Source organism: Mesoplodon mirus (genome assembly GCF_964341445.2).
Source record: "Mesoplodon mirus genome assembly, chromosome: 2".
NCBI lineage: Eukaryota > Metazoa > Chordata > Mammalia > Artiodactyla > Ziphiidae > Mesoplodon > Mesoplodon mirus.
In genome coordinates this window covers 151,011,520-151,030,041 of record NC_138977.1, presented here as the reverse complement: position 1 = coordinate 151,030,041, position 18,522 = coordinate 151,011,520, and the positions used below count along the sequence as shown (strand labels likewise).

The 18,522-nt window shown below is 38.5% G+C and overlaps 1 protein-coding gene across 18 annotated transcripts in view; it reads left to right on the top strand.

The window, feature by feature from the left end:
- The window catches only part of ANK2 (ankyrin 2), a 710,377-nt gene that overhangs the window by 110,504 nt on the left and 581,351 nt on the right, over positions 1–18,522 (top strand). The window lies entirely within an intron of this gene.

The window sequence follows — 18,522 nt, the reverse complement described above, 5'->3', positions numbered from 1 at the left end:
TGCCTGCTTCAAAAGCCCAATTAAAGAGCAGTAAGTGCCAGAGCGCAGATTTCTAAGCACTGCTTTTTGGTTTTTTGCTGGTAACAAGCATCACATCCCCACACTCATGCATCAGAAGAGATCCTCACCTTGGCAATGTTTAGGTGTGGGCTTTTTGGAGAGCAAGGGAGTAAATTCAATAACATCTTACTGTTTCTCCTGGGCATATGACACTAAATTTGTTTTAGAGATAAGTGAAAATAAGTGTGTGTGGTTGGAAGGGACCTTAAAGGGAAATTTAGGAGAACAAATTGTTTCTTTGCCTTAGTACTTTTCTATGAAAACTTGACAGAGTTTTAGGTCAAGGTATAGGATGTCCACTTGAAAGACAATAGCAAATAAATAATTAGGCTATATCTTTATGCACTGTAAAATATTTATTCCTTTTTTGTTTTATTTTGAGGGATAACCCTAGTCTTTTCTGTGAGTCTCTGCACAAACTGTAGGCTTTGGGGCCAAAGGCCGGTTCCAGAAACATGTAGCCACTGAAGAAACTTTTGGGTGGGAAAGACGGTGAGATGGGAGCAAAGAAAGTAAGCTGAGATGAGGTCTATTCTTTTTTATAGCCTTTTGCAATAGATGATTTAAGTCACAGAACATCAAACAACAGACAAGAGCTTGCCCCACCCATAGTGCTGTGAACATGGATTATTCACTTGCCATTTTATTCCACTAAATCGCATGAGCACTCAGTGCAGAAAGGGTTCCAATTCATCCTGTGAGCTCTGTGGAATAGAGTACAAACCAAATCAAATGAAGCATAGAAAAATGAGCTTCCCCCTGTCCTGCCCCACCCTACCTTGTCCTCCTTCCATATTGTTGAGTGAAGGCAGATTTATGCTGGAAAGGGCCCTATCACTGCTTGTAAATTTGTGAGTTATTTCAGAGACGCTGACAAAGGGCAGAGGAAATGCAGCTGGTACTCTGCCGGGGGGGTGGGGTGGGGTGGGGAGAATAGGTGAGCCCAGTGTGAGGAATGTTTTCAGAGGTATTACTGACCCAGCCCTCTCTCTCTGCCTTCTCTGACCAGCCTGGGACCACACCCCCTTTTCTGGCCATGTGCCAAACACCATCTCTCTCTGAGGGGAAGCCTGATGAAGGGATGTCCATGCTTGGGCGTGTTGATTCCTTGGATAGAAACTTGAGGAGCCCTCATCTCTCTGTAAGCAAACAAGTCTGGCTTCTCAGGGTAGAGATGTCCATTTATGGGAGTTTTAGAATTTCTTTTCTTCAAAAATTAATACACTGCTATGAAAAGAAATGGAAGAAAAGTTACCCATTTCCCCATCTCATTCGCACAAGCTCCGTTTACTGTCTTTCTGTTCCCTTGTCTTAATCATTACTTTGGGCAGGTTATGATTAATGCAGAGAGGCCATCTATACCCCATACTTCTTTTCAGGGAAGACATGCGCAGTTAGGAACTTAGAGCTGAACAAACCTTAAGGACTGACAGTTCACTGACAGAGGGGGAAACTGGCCAGAGTTATACATGTGATGAGTGACAGAATCAGGACCAGAACCTAGATCTCAGTGCACCTCCGCAGTCACATAACTTAAGGAAAGAGTATTTTCCTACAAACTTAGGTGTTTTTTCAATTTCAGGTTCTTTTTCTTTTTCTTTAGCTATGGTATTGCTGGAATAGTAAAACCACTGCCATTTCACTTGCCTAAGAATATCTTGGAATAGGTTGGAAAGTCCTTAAAGAAAAAATTAAGTTTCTTTTTCTTAGGGGCGTGGCATGTATATATTCTTTGCAGGTCATGTGATGAGATCTCAAATACCTGATCATTAGTTTTCCAATCTTGCAGTACCGGAAATGAGGACCACCCTAATTACTAAAGGGATTATTGTTCAGTTTTGGCAAATCAAATACCACAAGATCATTTAGAAGCTTCTTCCCATTTGGGTAGTTTTTGGAGTGATATTAATGTTCTTTGTTTATGCAGGCCCTATTTATGGTGACATATAAGGGATGTTTAATTCAAAATAAAGTTTCAGCTTGACCTCCTCTCCTTAGATTACTGCTAGACCCCAAAGAGATTTCAAAAAATATTTACTGATTGAGTGATAGAACATACAGAATACTACAATGCCTGCTTATGAGTATAATGAAATTTAAAATGTAACACAATGTTATGCTGTTCCTTAATGGTATTAGAATGCCCATCTGTAAATTATTCAGTCTAATTTTAGTCAGGGTGAGATGCACATATTTGTTTGAAATCAATATAAATATGAATAAATGTCACATGTAATTTGTCTGTGTTAATGCTATTTGTAAAAGCAATAAACCCATAATTAGCTTGGGTGTTGTTTAATTACATTTTTTGGAAACCTTGACTACAATACAGAGGCCCTCTGAGTATATCCTTAATGTGCAATAATCAGTTTCTACTGGTCCAGTGAGGGCATCTTTTCATTCTAGATGTTAAACTATAGTGATATATTGGGAGAAATTAGTTCTGGTAGCTTTGAGTGGTTTCAACAAGAATAATTGGAACACTGTTCTAAAGAGCCTGCACTCTCTAGCTTAGAAACAAATGGCTGCACGTGTGACATTTCTAAATGGTGACATAGTCAAGGAACCCTCTGATTTTTTTATTTTCAGCTTCAGGTTATGGAGGGGGGGAAAAAAAAAACAGAAAAGGGAAATTAGGCATTAATGTTCCTACTGTGGAGAGACAGAGACTCCAAATAAAGGTACCACTTATTTTAAAAAGATGTAACTTAAGAGGAAATCCCACCCCCCCAAAAAAAACGATGTTCACCAGAGCCTCAGTACAGTGAATAGCTGCTGTCCTGGTTGTAAATTTCACTCTTAGGTCTTGGGTGCCTTTAACTGGTTCCATTTAGGCTGAAAGCACAAGAAAATACCTCTTGTGGTAAACAAAGCAACAGATTTAAGTTAATGCTAATGTGTTCACAGCCAGAGCCAAAAGCTTTTCAGGGTTATTATAACACACTGGGCTCTTAGCCCATCCATCTAAATGTCTAAAGTAGACTAAAGTTATGGATCGGTCCATTGTATACACCATCCCACATGAGAGCCAGATGCTACTGTTTACTGTGCTAGTAACTCTGCCAGCTTCAATGTGAAATCTGAGATTGCAGTTTGGGGTCAATGGAAGTTATAGATTGATTTTTCTGATCATGAATTCAAGCTTCTACACTCCGGTCTGTTTTAATTAATGCTGCTTTTTAGAACAATCTCTTAAACCTAATTTACACCCAACTCTCTAAACTGTTTAGATGGAGGGCTTCCTTGTGAAAACTGTTTATTGTCTTTTGGGCTTTGGGTTTGGTGTAGGTCTTCAGCATACTTTTGTCCTTTGTCTTGAGCATGGAAAAGAAGGCATGAAGATCTATTGCACAACACTCCATTTGAAAGCACCACTACATCACAGCCTTTGAGAAGACTGGGTAGAAAAACAGTTCTGTGTATACTGATTTAGAAAAAGACTATCTACTGTCCTCAGTTGTAAAGACAATTCTATCATTCAAGACTCAGTATTGGGTTTTACTGACTCAGTTAGATCCTTTATTTTAATTTGGCCCCATTTGATTTGTGCCTTTTTATCATATTTTGAGGAAGTATCATAAGCAATAATAATAATAACAATAGCAATTACCACGTGCTCAGCACTTCCCATATGCTATACCTGGTACCAACATTTCATTTATTTATGGACATTTCACAGACGGTAAGGTAAACTTGCACCAAAGCACATGACTTGTTAGCTGAGATTCCAGCCGGGTCTTTCGAAGTCTAAAGTGCTTTCTCTTATAACTTATGCTTATTGTTTCAACTATAGATTTCTATTGAGCTTTGTACACAAACTAAAAGGTTGTGACAAAGCCCTTTTTATCTACATACAGCACAGATTTGGTAATGGGGGGGATGTTGATTTACAGATGAGGAGGGAATACCTTTATTTTAGGTAAGATTTCGTGTTAATGAATCATGGTGTGATATGGTTGAAAGGTATGGAGAATGCTTAGAAGTAATACTTACCTGCTTGTTAGTTCTACTTTCAGTATCTAGAAGACAGTCCCCATAGCAAGTTCCTAATGAAAATGTAATTTAACAAAATTTTGCATTACAGGTCCTTCTTATTAAAAGGGTAGCTCTTTTAGCTTTATCCAAAACATGGTAGACTTTACTATAAAGTTTTGCAATGATTAAGGACTTCCTAAAGGTAATCAATGTAATTTAATGCACTAATACAATTATTTCACAGAACGATATTACTAAATATCTAAAAAAGCACATTATCATATTTGTTATATTTTCCTCCTTTTGTATTTTAGTTCACGTTCCCGAACTTGGGTAGTCAGTTGCCCGCATAGTTTAGATTTCTTTAAGTTCCTTGAGAGAGAGGCCGACTTTTACCTTTGCCTTCTCAGCTGGGCACAGTAGCTGGTACAGGATGTTGCTTGTTCACAAAATTGTCATCCACTCAGAGGCCAGCTCTCTAAAGGTGTAAGCTTAGTGGTTGAAACTTCAAAGTAGGATTTCTTTGACTTCTTAAGAGAATATATGTAGAAAAACAGAAAAAATCTAAGTAATCCAAACTGAACTGCTTGTGCCTTGGTTCTTAGCAAAGCAATTTGACAAATCCTTTCATGCTAGCCATTCAGAATACCTACCCATTGTTGCAGGTTTTGTTTGTGACACTTGAAAGTATACCCTTAAATGTGCTATTCAAGTGTTAATGAAAAATAGGTTCCAGAAAGTTTTACATATTAGATCTTTTTTCTCATCTTGGTGTTGAAACATCAACTCTGCCATTCATAACTTTTCCTCATAACTCAGTATTATTGGGTTTTATAATAAAAGAAACATTAAACCGTCCCTAATGAAGAATGAAGCTGATTTACAAAGTAGATTTTGCATGATTTTACAGTCACACAATTATTATGTTTTGTCCAGAAAAGACTATTATTTCTCCATGTTGTATATTTTATGCTTACTAAAACTGTTGGTATATATAAAAGCATATTCTTTCTAGTTGCAAAGTTACTTGTGGAGCAATACGGCAGAATTTTAAACTCCTCATCCTGATATTATATGGTATTTAATTTCAGAATAAACTGAATCCTGTAAGAACATTTGGCCCAGATGTTACTAAAAATAATTGTTGCTCTAAAGTTTCACACAGGGAATAACATTCCATGATTTTCTATTTGTTATGTACTCTGGCTTCATTTTCCATTTGGGATTGAAAAGAAGAAATTTAGAAAAAAAATATTTAAAAAGGAGATGCCTTGGTGCTTTATAAGCTCCCAATATGCTGCCTCAGTTAAATCTAAATTGTTGCTGTAAAGAGACAACTATATATTTTTGTGCTTAGGCACTAATCTGTTTAAATTATTTAAAATTTAATTTTGAAAAAAGACAAATCCCCCCTAATGACAGCTAGACTGGTATATGTTAGTTGATCAACACTTAGCTAGGTTGCAAGGGCAGAAAATGATCTGTAGCAGCTGGATTGTAATACAGGTCTCATTTGGATGTGGGACAGTTTTGAAAGGTGGCCTTGCTTTCAACTTAACCACCAGAGAAATAAACAGAGAGGCTTTGCTCTACTGAGGAAACGCTGGAACATAGAAATATAAAAAGGTTTGAACCAGAATAAGCCAAACATGAGGTAATAAGTAAGGGAGATAACAATAAGCTGAAGTGGCAATCTTTTAGACCATAGTAGCTTGAAAACCCAGAACACAATATTGGATTAAACAGATGGCTGGAGATTTCTGATTTTAGAGATATCAGAGCAATTTTCCAACATAAATCTGGTAGGATACCAAAGTTAGATTCGTTTAAGCTGTGACTGATAATCACAATTAATGATTAGTTTTGATGATACATGATACACCAGGTGTCTATACATAGTTTTTTTTAAAATTTATGAATGATTCATGTTTTTGAATATATAATATACAACCCTAAATTCAAAACATACAAAAGGATAAATATATCTTCTTCCTTCCCCTGTGCTCTAGTTCCCCTCCTCAGAGACAACCACTGTTTTTAGTTCCATGTGTATTTTCTGGTTGTATTTCATGAATTTCTCTCTCTCTATATATATATATACATATATATATATGTATATATGTACACACACATATCTCTATATCTTGTTAAACACAAATTGTGGCATAGTACATACACTATTCTGTGTCTTTTTTCACTTAATATGTCTTGAGCATTTTTCCATATCAGTACATACAAAGTTCCTTATTTTTTTTTTTTTTGCGGTACGCGGGCCTCTCACTGTTGCAGCCTCTCCTGTTGCGGAGCACAGGCTCCGGACGCGCAGGCTCAGCGGCCATGGCTCACGGGCCCAGCCGCTCCGCGGCATGTGGGATCTTCCCAGACCGGGGCACGAACCCATGTCCCCTGCATCAGCAGGCGGACTCTCAACCACTGCGCCACCAGGGAAGCCCTCCTTATTTTTTTAAGCAAGTGTTTTATTATGAAAAATTTCAAACATACACAAAATTAGCGTGTATAACCCCCCCCAGATATCTATTATCCAGCTTCAACATACATATTATATTTTGACAATCTTACTGTATGTTAGAAAATATTAAGAGATTATCATTAATTTTGTTCCATGTGATATTGGCTTAGTTGTTATGTGAAAAAGAAAAACTCCTTATTGATTAGTGATACATGTTGATATATTTATGAGTGAAATGATATGTTGTCTGATGTTTGAGATTTACTGTAAAATATACAAGAAAAGATATGTGTGGGAGGAATAGCTTGAATCAAGATAGGCAAAATGTTGAAGTTGGATGAATGCAGATTCATTGTATTATTTCTCTGCTATTGTATATGTTGGACGATTTCCTTAAGAATACCTTTGCTAATCTGGTTTCAACTATAGCTCTCCTTTTTTCTCAGGAGTGTTTTAAAATTAATCCAAGATATCATGTAATTTCACCCATAAATACTTTAGTATGTATTCCTAAGACATACTGAACAAAAACCCACTACAATGCCATTATCACATCTCAGAAAATTAATATTTTTTAATAATCTAAAATCCAGTCTATTTTTCAATTTCCCTAATTTTCTCAAAAATATCTTTTTAAAGTTGTTTTGTTTAAATTAAAAGTCAAATATGTCCACATATGGCATCCATTAACACTTTTAAACTTTAATAATTCTCTTCCTTAAAAAAAGGCTTCTATTCATTTAAGAAACTTAAGTTATTTATCTTGTAGAAAACTGAACCTTCTGGATTTGCCTGTTCCCTCCATGTGTTGTTCAACTTGTTCCTCTGTCCCTTGTATTTGAGGCTTGATTGGATTCAGATTGAATATTTTTGGCAAGAATCCTTCCTAGATGGTGCCTGCTGTGTTCTTGCTGCATCACCTTAAGAGGCTCATATGTCTCGCATTTGATTTTGAGTGATTCAAAGATTGAGCAGAGGATTTGGGTGGTGTCAATCTGATCTGCCTATTGTAAAGCTTCCCATCAACATTTTATCTAATGTTTTTGGCATCCAGTGTTTATTACTGCCTCAGTCCATTATTCCATTAGGGGTTGCAAAATGATTTTCTAGTTCTCCATTCATTTTTGCATTTATTGCAAAACAAAGAAGTTCCCCATATCAACTTTTTGATTAGTCTAAGTACAGCTGGCTTATTCTTTTAAAGACCATATAGCATTTTACTGTATCATAATTTAACTGGTCCCTATTTATGGATATTTAGAGTGTTTCTTTTGCTATTTCTTGGATTAAATATTTTTTCATACTGTATTTACTATTCATTATACATACATAAGCATATGAGAAAACTATAGAATTTAAAGATATTTATATTTTAATAGAGAAATAATTATTGGATTTTTTACTTTCTGAGTGTTAGTTTAGTATAAACATAAGAGTTAGAGTCACACAGACATGTATTTTAACCCTGGATCACTTATTAATCACATGACCTTGAGCAACTTATTTATCCTTTCTAAGCCTCATTCTCTTCATTCATATATCGGGAATAACAGTAATATCCAATTCCTGATTTTATTTAATCTTTGAAACAAACTATCAAAATGCTTGGTACAGTGCTTACTACATAGTAAGTGCTCAGTAAGATGAACTTAAACATTTGAGGGTTAAATGAAATAACACATGCAAAGTCCATTGGACAGCCCCTGGCAAATAGATGCTCAATACGTAGTGCTACTTTTCTCCCTTTCTTCACTTTTCCCCCCAATCTGAGCAGTAATGATTGTTCTTTTTCCAACTGTTTTCAGGAATGAAAAAATAAAAACCAAAAAGTCTTAGCTCCTCTGAGCCTTTTGCTGAGAGACCATTCTATCACTCTAGTATTAGCCTTGATAGAGACCCACCTAGAAGTTCTGGGCCGCAGCTTCCTGTCGCGGAAGCCTGGCTACATACAGAGAAATTGCTTTTCAGGTTGTCTCAGTCCAAAAAAAGAACAGGTAGAATGCAAACAACACTAAGTTCTAACCATGACCAGTAGAAATAGAGTGTTCCTCTCCTCTGCCTTGCTATCCCTGACCAAATAGAACCATGACAAATTAACATTCCCATCAAACATTACTCTAGAATAAATGCAGTTTGCCTGAAAGTTGATATGCTAAATTATTTTTGCTAGCAACTCATGAGAATGACTATTTCTCCTGTGCTCTTGGCATTTCTCTTTCCCATGTATTCCTCATCTTAGTGAGGTTTTCATCTTAGCTTTATTCCTCTGCTTTCCCCTATCAAATCATGGCCACTCATCCCTCTTTCCCCTAGGGATTTAGGCTTCTTGCATCTCCTCTCCTTACATTCTGCTCTAATCTTTCAATTCTCAGAAGCACCATCTGTCCATGAAGTAAGGAGACATTTTGCACAATTCCTTTGTTCATGTGATTGGATAAAACTGGCCCTTCTCAGCATTACCTCATTTCTTTTCCCCATGTTCCTACAGAATAGCTGACAAGCACTTTTCTCTCACTGGTCCCAGGTTTCTTAGATATACAGAATGCAGAGAGGTTAAGTGATTTGAAATGATATGCCAAAGATAATAACGGAGTCAGCCCTGCAGACTGGATGAGGATGGTTGGCTCCCTGATGCCAGGATCAGGCTATTTTCAATGAAATCTGCTGAAGGAGCACACACATATTTTAGTAACAGTCTGGAAAACAAGAGGTACTTTTGGTAATTCTAGTGATACTCTTCTTTGACAGAAAGATACCATGAATGTGTGCTGAGTCTTTAAAGAGTGGTGAGGCTAAATATTTTGCCAAATTTGAATGACTTTTAAGTATTAAGGTGTGGTTTTGGTTAAGATGACTGCCATTTGGTATATTAATTGAGATTTGGAGTATCACAAGCTCTCATAGAATGGCTTTGCTACTTAAATGAAAAATAGGGGCTTCCCTGGTGGTGCAGTGGTTGGGAGTCCGCCTGCCGATGCAGGGGATGCGGGTTCGTGCCCCGGTCTGGGAGGATCCCACATGCCGCGGAGTGGCTGGGCCCGTGAGCCATGGCCGCTGAGCCTGTGCGTCCGAGGCCTGTGATCCACAACGGGAGAGGCCACAACAGTGAGAGGCCCGCGTACCGCAAAAATAAATAAATAAAGTATAAAGCAGAGGAAAGAAGGTCAAGAACACAGAGGCCACTTATTTTTTCAGTCACTTTATGATTAATCCATGACAAGTTAGTTCAGATGTCAGTGATCAATTTTAAGCAGGAATGACCCATGTCCGTTCTTCAATCAAAAAATTTCTAGGGCTTCCCTGGTGGCGCAGTGGTTGAGAGTCCGCCTGCCGATGCAGGGGACACGGGTTCGTGCCCTGGTCCGGGAAGACCCCACATGCCATGGAGCGGCTGGGCCCGTGAGCCATGGACGCTGAGCCTGCGCGTCCGGAGCCTGTGCTCCGCAACGGGAGAGGCCACAACAGTGAGAGGCCCGCCTACCACACACACACACACAAAATTCTATACCTAGGATGAAGGATGACTTAAAAAATTATATGTAGAAGTTGAAATTTTGTCTTGTACATTCTCTGTACCTGGAACTCCTAAAGAGGAAAACCTCTTAAAAATGTCAACTTGTGATCTTTCTCTGCTAGGTTTGCACTCCTCTATGTGTTGGGCAATAGATTGTTTCTCCCATCTATGAAGGACAAGTGTTATTCCTCCTGCTCTCACTCATTCATGTAACAATAATTTTATTAAGCAACTACTAAGTGCTAGATCTGGTGGTACAAAGACAAATAAGATGCAGTCCTGCTCTAACAGCTGGCACTAGGTTAAGCATCTCTGCCTGGAACAGGGAGGGTTTCCCAGAGTGTGGTCTGTGGCCTCTCCTGGGGCCCTACCTCAGCTACCGAGTCAGAATCTCAGGATAGGGTGAGGAATCTGCATTTTCATCAGATGATTCTCATGCATTGGTCCAGAGCATAGTAGGAATAAGGTGGTTAAGGGGGAGAGTAACAGCCAGCATGCAGTGCAGCACATCCCTCAGAGAGAGCTTTCTTTCCACTCAGCATTCATATTTCTGGGAGGCTCCACAGAAGGGGAACACCTTGCTTGGCTTGACGGAGCTTCCCTTGGAAGGGGTAAGCTGAGTGCTGGTGTAAAGGCTTCTGGGAATGGTATGAGTTCTGTCCTCCAGAAAGTCTTAGTCCTGGATCAAGGGGCAGATTCTTGGTTGGGTCAGGAGTGGTGGTGGTGGGGATAAGGGCCAAGGGCTTGTACCCGTAGAGGGTCCATAATTTAGTCCCTGGAATGTTCAAGGGGAGAATATAGCTGGCAACTAATATTCTGAAGATTCATTTAAGAACAGAAAAATGTAGAGGTAAAACCATAAGAGCTAGTACATATGCAATGTCTTGTTATACGTAGGTGCTTAGAAGCACTTGACATATTTAATTCATTCAATCCCAACAACCTTATGAGTAACTGTGTTAGTACTATTGTCCTCATTTTACAGATGAAGAAACAGGAAGGTTGAGCAATGCTCAAAGTCCCCTAGAAGACCCAGGATTCCAACACAGATAAGTGTAGTACAGAAGGTTAGCTCATTACCACTGCAGTCAGCTGCCTCTTAGAAGCAGTGTCATGTAAAATGGTAAAGCGGAAGTGCACACCTTTCATACTGTTCTACTTGAGCATTGATTTCTTCAGCTTTTCACCAAGTAATATCCTCCCTCCTCCGTGGGCCACACAAAGAACACTTCTGGAGGCCCTGACAGCTGCCCTCTTTTTTTTTTTTTTTTTTTTGGCGGTACGCGGGCCTCTCACTGTTGTGGCCTCTCCCGTCGCGGAGCACAGGCTCCGGACGCGCAGGCTCAGCGGCCATGGCTCATTGGCCCAGCCGCTCCGTGGCATGTGGGATCCTCCCGGACCAGGGCACGAACCCGTGTCCCCTGCATCGGCAGGAGGACTCTCAACCACTGCGCCACCAGGGAAGCCCCCAGCTGCCCTCTTAAATGCTTTTAGGACTGGCTTCGGTTTTAGAGAAGAAATTACATGCTTCTTTTTGTTGTTACTTTACAATCTAGATGCATGTGAAAATCCCTGTTACAGAAGACGTGGTCCTTCACTTCACTGCCTGAGTGAAGACTGGATGCACTCTTTTTAGAGATTAAGGCCTCAACATCTTAGTCTTTAAGCAAGTGTGTGATACAAAACAAAACAAAACCAACCAAACAAAAAAAACCCCAAACTCACAGTGCATATTTAGAAGTCTGAACAACCTTTCAGTTTCTTTTATTTTTAAATTTTTTTAGCTTCTTTTATTTGATTTTAATATCAGATCGAGTATCTAAAAGCTTTCATGTTGTGTGTTCAGTAACATGGCTAATTATTAACAAGTTTAAAAAATGTTAACAAGGAAAAATACTTTTGAACTCTGTCTGAGCTTCTGACATGGAGAGTTATTTGGCTTGAGTTCTTATTCAGGAGCTATTTAACATTTTTACATATTGTGCCAGCTGACAGAGACCTGGCTTACAAACAGATCTGGAGTTGTCTTGAATCAGAAGGAAACTGGTGAACTGAGATGGCTCTCTTTTTTTCTGTAGGATGAGGAACAAGAGGCCTGCTGTTTCTTGGAAATTTTGCCCAGTAGTCTGGCAATGTAGACATCTTCCTGGCCTCCTTGTTGGAAGAATTACACCCACAAAACATAATCCAACACTGACCAAATCATTCTTAGGTGTAGGTTTGCTGCATAAACACTTATCCCTGCATTCATCAATACTCTTGCGTAACTGGTTCAACTCTTGCAGCTTTACAGAAGGGCATGGTTATTTCTGACTATGAAAAGATGCATGAACTTCTGATAGACCCCACTGAATATCCAAACCCAAATTATTTTATTAATTTCAACTAATTGTTTTCCATTAAAATAAGAAGTGCTTCTTATAAAAAATTCAATAGAAGAAATATTTGAAGTAAAAGGTGAGTGACGCTCAACCCCCAATTATTTTCAGTGTTCACAGATATCTGGTGCTTCTCTTAAAACCATTTTTCCACCAAAGAAAACAATAGTTTAAGCCGCTGAAAGCTAGAGTTATGATTCATAAGTGTTATTTAAAAATTTTTGACTATTAAGAGACTATATTAATTTCTTATTGCTGCTGTAATAAATTTCCACAAATTTACTGGCTTAAAACAACATAAATGTATTACCTTAGAGTCTGGAGATCAGCCGTCCCAAGTGGGTTTCACTGGGTTGAAACCAAGGTGTTGGCAGGGTTGTGATTCCTCTGAAGGCTCTAGGGGAGAATTTGTTTCCTTGTCTTGTCCACATTCTAGAGGCTGCCTGCATTTCTTGGCTCCTGACCCCATCCTCCATATTCAAAAAACATCACTCCAGCCTCCGGTTCTGTCATCACATCACCTTCTCCCTTGTTGATCTACTTGCCTCCCTCATAAGGATCCTTGGGGTTACACTGGGTCCATCTGGATAATCTCTTATCTCAAAATCCCTAGCTTCATCACACATGCAAGGTCCCTTTTGCCATCTGTGGTGACATTCACAGGTTATAGGGATTAGGATGTGGACATCTTGTGGTGGAGGCATTACTTAGCTACCACAGAGATATATGACGCTGATTTGCTCAGGGATTTTGTGTGGGAGAAATTCATATTAAATTAGCACGTCTCCCTCAACTCTTCTTTCTGTTTTCATCCAAATACCAGAAGCTCCATTAAGGTCTCACATTTGATTTATATGAGAACACCTGACAGTGATGTGAAGTGGGCCCTAGAGCAACATTTACCAAACTGGCGCTCTAGTGGCCCATGAAATGTTAAAGATGCTCTGTGTTAAAAATTGTACTGAGGGAGTTCCCTGGAGGTCCAGTGGTTAGAACTCCATGCTTTCACTGCCGTGGCCCAAGGTTCAATCCCTAGTCCGGAAACTAAGATCCTGCAAGCCACTTTATGCAGCCAAAAAAAAAAAAAAAGTTCTGAGTCAAATAAGATTGAAATATTCAATACATTGTATGCTCCTTCCCACTCACCTTCCTCTTTTTTTTTTTTTTTAACATCTTTATTGGAGTATAATTGCTTTCCAATGGTGTGTTAGTTTCTGCTGTATAACAAAGTGAATCAGCTATACGTATACATATCATCCTCATATCTCCTCCTTCTTGCGTCTCCCTCCCACCCTCCCTATCCCACCCCTCTAGGTGGTCACAAAGCACCAAGCTGATCTCCCTGTGCTATGTGGCTGCTTCCCACTAGCTATTATACATTTCCCACCCACCTTCCTCTTTAATACACATTAGCATATGGGAAAGCTACTGAGAATTCTTGCTATTGTCTATGATTCCAAATGTATTTGACAATGAAATATTTTTTCTCTTTATATATATATATTTTTTTTTTTTAAAAAGAATGCTTATTAATGACCTTTTCAAGGATACCAATGTATCATGTTCACGAACTGTTGTTCTTAATGTGGTCTTTCATTCTAAAACTTAACTAACTATATTGCCCTGAATAAATAAATAAAATAAAAAGGGCATAGTGGAGCTGACTCTAAATATCTCCTAAATGACATTTTCCTATTTAATTCTGTCTCTACTACTTATGTGGAAGTTAGTTTATTTAGACTGTAAAGCAACCAACTTTCATAATTTAAATGAAAAACCTGATATTAAGAATAACTTAAGTTTCTGTTAATAAATATTTAGAATAATATTATGTACATAAAATATTTTGTGACTATGACAACACAAACAAAATTGTTTTGAAAAGCAAGATAATGTCTTGATGTTTTTCAAGGTGTGTAGAAAAATTTACTACTGTGAATACTATTTCTGAATCGCTGGACTGGAATCCATTAGTTTAAAAATTATATTAATCTTTTCCCTATTTTGAGAAGACAGTTCCTCTGAAGGGGTCCAGAATGGTAACTGATAACTTATGTTGATTCACCTGAAACTTTCAACAGTGGTGTGAAGAGAGCTTTAGCCTCCTCTTCTGGGTTCATGGAAAGATGGTCCTTAGCATAGGTTGGCAATGCAATCTTTGTCAGATAAGACTTTCATTGCACTTTCTTATGACACTGATCACTTTTAATTATATATTATTAGTTGTATATTATGGCTTACCTGCACAAAGTAAAGTTCCTGAGGGTAGGAGCCACCAATATATCTGTCATGTGCCTGTTTCAGTGCTTTTCCCTTAGCAGGAACTGGACCAGTGTTTGTCAAATGAATGGCTCAATGAATGAATGATTAATTAGGATGGAAATCCTAGCAATATCAAGTGTGTATGTCAATAATCCATCAGTTGATCCATCCATTTATATCCTTCCCTACTTAAAATTTGAGGAAACTTCCAAATATATATAGAGAGAATAAGGAAAATGCTAAATTAAAATTGGGTAAGACAATTAAGGCAAAGGAAAGATAAGGGCTGGAAAGTAAAATGGATTTAGGACTGAGCCTAGTTCTGAAAAATATATACCACAAAATCTTATGCATTTGTAAGGGGAGAACAGTAATTTGGTGCTAAGCTTACTGGAAACCTATGAAGGAAGCAGTTGGTTATTTGATTTTCAATATCTAGAAAATTATGATGTCAGTTGCTCACATGAAACAGTTATTCCTGGAATTAGGACCAGAGAGAAACTCTTCTTATGGTATAACAGAAGGAGTTTACTGTGTAATATAAAGAATAATGTATTCAGCTTATCTTTAAACACAGCGATGCATTTCAAAGAGAAATTTCTTATATTACCCTTGGTTTATACTGATAGCATCCCCACCATAGCCTATATGAAGAGTAAAGCTGTAGAAAGGGATAAACAGTGGTTCATGAAATCCTGTGATTCAAAGGAAACTGCAACATAGCTTTCAAACATTTTTTGCAAAACCTGTACTTAGCAATAAATGTGTATATAAAATTTCATTAGCAGGTAAAAGAAATGAATGTGGAATAATGTAAAATCTATTGCCTAGTATTAGAATAAATAAATTGTAATCAATTAATAGAATCAATTATCTGAAGATGGGGCTCAAATATTGATGAACATCATTTACTTTTTTTTTTAACTTTTCTCTCTATGTATAACTACAGAATACAGCAAATGGAACTAGTTATTAAACAACAGGGAAAATTCAGTTAAACAGAGAATATATTTCTTCCTCAGCCTGTAATTTAAGTTCCTTTTCAGTAGAAGGAAACGGACTCTAGTGAGAATTCACAGATACCAATTATCCCAGAAAATGATGACTTAAAAGGAAGGTGAGGATAGAAACCAATTAAAGAAGAGCATGCACCTGGAGCCCTCTCTTGGGGATGGGAAAGTTGGATGGGAGTGTTGTAACTGCAGGGATGTGATAGATGGAAATAGCATGTCTTTTGGGAAATTGTGATGGAAAAACCATCACTCACTTCCCGCCTTATGTGCCCGTGTGGATGTTATGTTGCCAACTTGTAACAGAGGCAACACCAATGTCAGTTTGGAGATATTTGTCAACATGCAAAAATTTACTGAAGAGTTTACAAAAATGTGAATTCCCAAAAGTTATTGTTAAATCTTAGAGATTTTCTTGGGATGTTGTCTAACTATTGGAAGTTGTAAGGTTAGGATAAAACCTTACCCTGGCCTCCTCCCTCACTTCTGACTTACAGCGTTGGTGCTGGCAAGGGGAACCCATCAGATCTATCGATAGAATGGAAAATAAGCCTTCTTATTTGCTTTCTAATTCCTTTGAGTCACCATACATTTAGGAGTTTTAAGCCTGTATAAAATGACCGTCAAAATACTTTTTTCCATCTCTCTTCCCTTTTCTTTCTTTTTTTTTTTTAAAGTTATTTATTTTTGGCTGCATTGGGTCTTTGTTGCTGCGCACGGGCTTTCTCTCATTGTGGCGAGTGGGGGTTACTCTTCATTGTGGTACACAGGCTTCTCATTGCGGTGGCTTCTCTTGTTTTAGAGCATGGGCTCTAGGCATGCAGGCTTCAGTAGTTGTGACACACAGGCTCAGTATTTGTGGCACATGGGCTTAATTGCTCCGTGGCATGTGGGATTTTCCCAGACCAGGGCTCAAACTCGTGTCCCCTGAATTGGCAGGAGGATTCTTAACCACTGTGCCACCAGGGAAGCCCCCTCTTTACTTCTTGAAACAGTAGTCTTCCGCACCTCTATCTGCTTCCTTCCTTCCTATTAACTTTTAATAGGCTACTGCTTCACTGACTTTGTTCTGACCAAGAACAAAGATCATTTTGTTCTTCACCAAATTGATTAGCCTCTTTTAAATCTCCATCTTAGTTTTCCTCTGCCCCATTGTATATCTCTAAACCAGTCTTCTTCCTGTTCGAGGTACTCTCCTCTCTCTTGACCTTCTCCTACACCACGGCTGTTTCTTTTTGGTCTTGTAAAAGGGCCTTTCTTCACTTTTTAGAGATTGTTGTTCATGTTTGTGTTCCTTTAAGTTTTCTCTCTTCTTTTCTGGTGATCTCATTCATCCTGAGGTTTGAACTATATGCTGATGCCCCATGCATTAGTCAGAGTGAGGCTAAGCTGCTGTAACAAAGAGTTAGGTGCGTGATTCTGCTCCATCTGGTCACCCAGGATCTCAGTTTTCTTATCTTTTGTTGCTCCACCATCCCCTAAGGCACTGTCTTTATCTGCACCATCTGCAGTAGCCCAGTGGCACCATGTCTATGTTCCAACACCCAGGAAGTGAAGGTCAAGAATTTCCAAAGGAAGTGATAAAGATATTGTACACAGTGTTTCTGCTGAAATTGCATTGATGAGGTTATAGTCTCCTGACCACCTGTAGCGTCAAGAGGGGCTGGGAAATGAGTGGCCATGTGCTCTGTGAAAACGGTGAGTTTAATAACTATGAGGAAGAAGGGGAGAAGGCAAAATGAGTGGTCCCTGCTAAATGAGTTGGTCAGCCCCACTCTCTTATGTACCACATTCATAGATCTGTCTACTTTGTGGTGCTTTTTTTTTTATGGTTCATTAGTTCTTTTTAAAAAATTTCAGCTTCATTGAGGTATAATTGACATATAAAATTATAAGATATTTAAAGTATACATTGTGGTGGTTTGATATACACTGTGAAAGAATTCCCCCATCTAATTAATTCACACATGTGATGTCTTCTTCTGCGTGTCCTGCAGACACCTCAAACTCAACATGTCAAAACGAAACAAGTGTGAACTAATTGTTTTCTCCAAGTCTACTCCTCTTACCAAACTTTCTCAGTCTTAGTTAGTGGTCATTACTATGTTGTTTGAACTAGAAAACTTAGTTATTCTTGATTTTTTTATTCCCCACAACAAATTTGCCACCAAGTTCTATATATTTTAATTATTGAATCCATCCTTCTACCACTGTCTGTGTCTATCCAGACCCTAAAAAGCTTTATCTTATATTATTTCTGAAGCCCCCTGACTGGTCTCCAGTCCAAAAGTTGTTTCCTTAGATGACTGTCCTCCCCACACAGCCACCATATTTATCTTTCTAAAGCACATGTGGATGATTAAAAGTCTGTAGTGACCCTCCATTTGCTCCTGTGGGTTTTCTTTAAATGCAATTTTTAGAAACGGAACCTCTTTTTTTTTTTCATTTTTTTTCTTAAAATAAATCCTACCCCAAATTCCCCATATAAAAATATTCAGAACTTCTTATATGGGCATTGTCCTTAGAGTGTCATTTGAAAATTACTGGCCTCAGGATTTTAATTCAGATTACTTGCTGGTAAATAGAAGACCCTCACAATCCAGGCCCAGCTGACCTTCCCAAACTTACCTCTAGCCAGTATTTCCATCATCTTCTCTGCTCTAGTCACATGGCATTAATCACCCCTCTCACACACTTCAGGCCCTTGTGGGTCTGTGTTTGCTCTTGTTCCTTCAGTCCTGAGTGGTGCCTCCTTGTTGTACACTGGCCACACCGTTACTCACCTGAAAGGGCATGAGCTTTGGAGCTAGGCAGACTTGGATTCAGAGCCTCATCTGAGCCTTGGTTTCCTCA